This window comes from Haliotis cracherodii, unplaced genomic scaffold (genome assembly GCF_022045235.1).
Source record: "Haliotis cracherodii isolate W230 unplaced genomic scaffold, xgHalCrac1.p SCAF_6, whole genome shotgun sequence".
NCBI lineage: Eukaryota > Metazoa > Mollusca > Gastropoda > Lepetellida > Haliotidae > Haliotis > Haliotis cracherodii.
In genome coordinates, this window is record NW_027266319.1 from 3,167,720 (window position 1) to 3,170,972 (window position 3,253).

The following is a 3,253-nucleotide window of genomic DNA, read 5'->3' on the forward strand; positions in this document are numbered from 1 at the left end:
ATACGAACGCCTAAGTGAATTCACGTATGCCGGTTATGAGACGCCTATTCCATCACGTATATTTCAAACTCAGCTGCGGTACATACACCCCTGAATTCCTCATACATTTTAGAATCAAATGATATATGTTCTTGTCAACAATACAAACTGTCTAGACCAACTAAAGCGAAATAAATTTGGTTTGAAAACGAACGCTGTCCTCGGGAAACTGTACTTAGCAACGTTCTTACATTGCAGCATGTTCTCCTATTCTGAGAGATCCATTCATCTATTCGTTGCATACAATGCATTTGAATAGTATCGAAGCAAGAATGATGGAATCAAAAATAGGTACATTACAATGATTTGGTAAATTCAACAGAAATATGTCAACGTTTCTGTTCTGCGTAAGTAATTTCTGACGTTAAATAAATAAAAGTAACTCCAGTTGATTAACAATGAATTATGTTTTGTATTTCTGGAATAAGAACAAGTCTGTTTTGCGTAAGTGTGAAGGATATACCCGCAATTGGGTCACTGCATATTCCATTGTATTCGGTAACTTAAATAGTCCATATGTGCGTCACAGTTAAATTGGGATTCCTTAAACTTCAAAATACGAATTTATAAGAAATTCATTAGGTATTGTGTTGCTTTACTAGAGCGTGAACGCTTTAAACAGAGTAAGTTAAAATCGTGTAAACGCCGGAGCTTTCTTAAATGAGCAACACCATTTGACGTGCATATGTTTTTAACACTTCTTGAAATGACGTCAACACCAACGGACGACTTCCACGTTCCCAGGGAAACCCTGGGAATTCCCTACAGAAGCGTCGTTTCTCATCATTTGGACCCTTTTATGAAATACATATCCACTATCGTATTATAGACTCGATCTACAGCGATCTATGAATTTTCATGCCGAGAAAGGGGCGGTCGGGTAGCCTAGTAATTAAAGCTTAAGCTAGTCACGCCGAAGACCCGGGTTCGATTCCCGACATGGGTACAATGTGTGAAGCCCATTTCCGGTGTCCCCTGCCGTGATATTGCTCGATTAGTGCTAATAGCGGCGTAAAATCGAACGCACTCCACCAAGTCAGCGAGCCTGACCACCCCATTCCAAAAGTCGCCTCTTACGAAAAGCATAGTCGCCTTTTCCAGCAAATTTCCCTTACCTAACCCTTAGTCTAACCCTTACACTGATGTACTCGCCAGTGTCAAAGCAATTTACACCAGACCCGGTATTGACATTGCAAAGTGAGTTATTACACTACTCCATTGTAGAACGTGTCGCTCTCTCCTGTTGCCAGTATGGGTTTTGTATGATAAAACATTGATCGGACGAATAAGTAAATATCTTTTTCTTAACTTTCAATAGAATAACATTTACACAACCTTATGTGAAGCACACTTTTTCCCGTTAGTATATACCAGTTACTTGAGTAAGAGAGGTTTGGAGTGAAACTAGCTGGGCCAGTCTATAAGCCCAAGACATGGCTCCTTTTCGGAGTTTTATAAAATTATGTTATATCTTATTACTCCACAATAAACTGACGTTTAAAAAACGATTCCTCATTTGTAATTCACGTTTAAACTTTACACATTCACTATATCATTGAATACAATTTGTGTTTTTGTGCGACATGTTTCACTACGATTTCATTTCTATGTTTCACTTTGTAAACTAATCAGACACAAAACGACTATGTGTACTTTCTTTTGGAGTGAGTGAGTGAGTGAGTTGGGTTTAACGCCGCTTTTAACAGTATTCCAGTTATATCACGGCGTGTCAGCTTAATGTGGGAGGAAAGCCCGAAGTGATGCAGGTCGCAGACGTTTACCACTTCGGTGAAACCCACGAGCACGGGTATGGTGTTGACAAACCTAGAAACATAATCGGGGCGAACCGGGATTCGAACCCACAATCATAGGTTTCTGGCGTGCCCTAGACGACTGGGCCACCCGTGCCCCCACTTTCTTTTGTACGTCAGTTTAGCTAGCAAACAGGCGAGTGCGGCGTTAAGAATCACTGTTAGGCGGTACTGAATTGTTTTTCCGACTGGAAATTTAACGATTGCCTTATTCACAATTATGGCATTGATATTTTTGGGCGAGTCTGTGATCATAGTAGTAAATAGCCCATGTAATTGAAATGTACTGACCCAAAACTTAAAGTTGATGTGTTTTCAGTATAATCAGTTATAATGATGGACATTAACGTGCCAGTGTTTATAATTCTGTTTGGGAGTGATTGAGTTTGGTTTAACCAATTTAAACAGTATTCCAGTTATAACACGGCGTGTCAGCTTGATGTGGAAGGAAAACCCGAAGTGATTCAGGTCTCTGACGTTAAACGCATTGGTGGAACGGGGGTAAGGTGAAAATCGAACCACGATCCGAACTCGTCATCAAAAGTTTATGACGCGCGTAAAGGGACGGAACTCTGCACAGCGAATTGCGACGCTTTAGGTGATTGGGCCACCCGTTCTTCGATAACTTTGATCTTCTCGCAAGTGTATTGTATTGCGGCGCATTGTACACGTGCTGTACTGGGCCGGAATTATTCCGGTTGTATATCGCAAGCCCACTGAGATGCCACGCCGAAGTTCAACATACATTTCAGGGGCGATGGTGTAGCCTAGTGCTTAAATCCGGTTTATTCCCAAGATGGGTACAATGCGTGAAACCTATGTCTTCCGCAGTCACATTGCCAGCGGAGTAAAACCATACTCACTCACTCACTCACTCACTCACTCACTCACTCACTCACTCACTCAGTCACCCACCCACTCACTCACTCACTCACTCACTCACTCACTCAGTCACTCACCCACCCACCCACTCACTCACCCACCCACCCACCCACTCACTCACTCACTCACTCACTCACTCACCCACACACACACCCACTCACTCACTCACTCACAACCACCTACCCACGCACCCATTACCAGCTCACTCATTCACTCTTACTCGCTCACTCAAACCACCACCCACCCACACTCACTCACTCACTCACTCACTCGGAGCACTATAACTCGCCTGTAGCAGGAATGTGGTTCTAATAACACGACGCATTAGCGTTGAACGCTGTGTCTTTGTCACGCCAGCTCTACCCAGTGTTTCCCGCAGAACTCCAACGTGTGTCGGTGTGTGGCTTATCTCTACTGCATGGACGGAAACGACGTCGCCTCGGGCGCCCTCCACTGCGGACATGCATGATCTCATAAGACTGCGACTTGTTACATGGGTCTGTCACTATCATCTGTCTCGC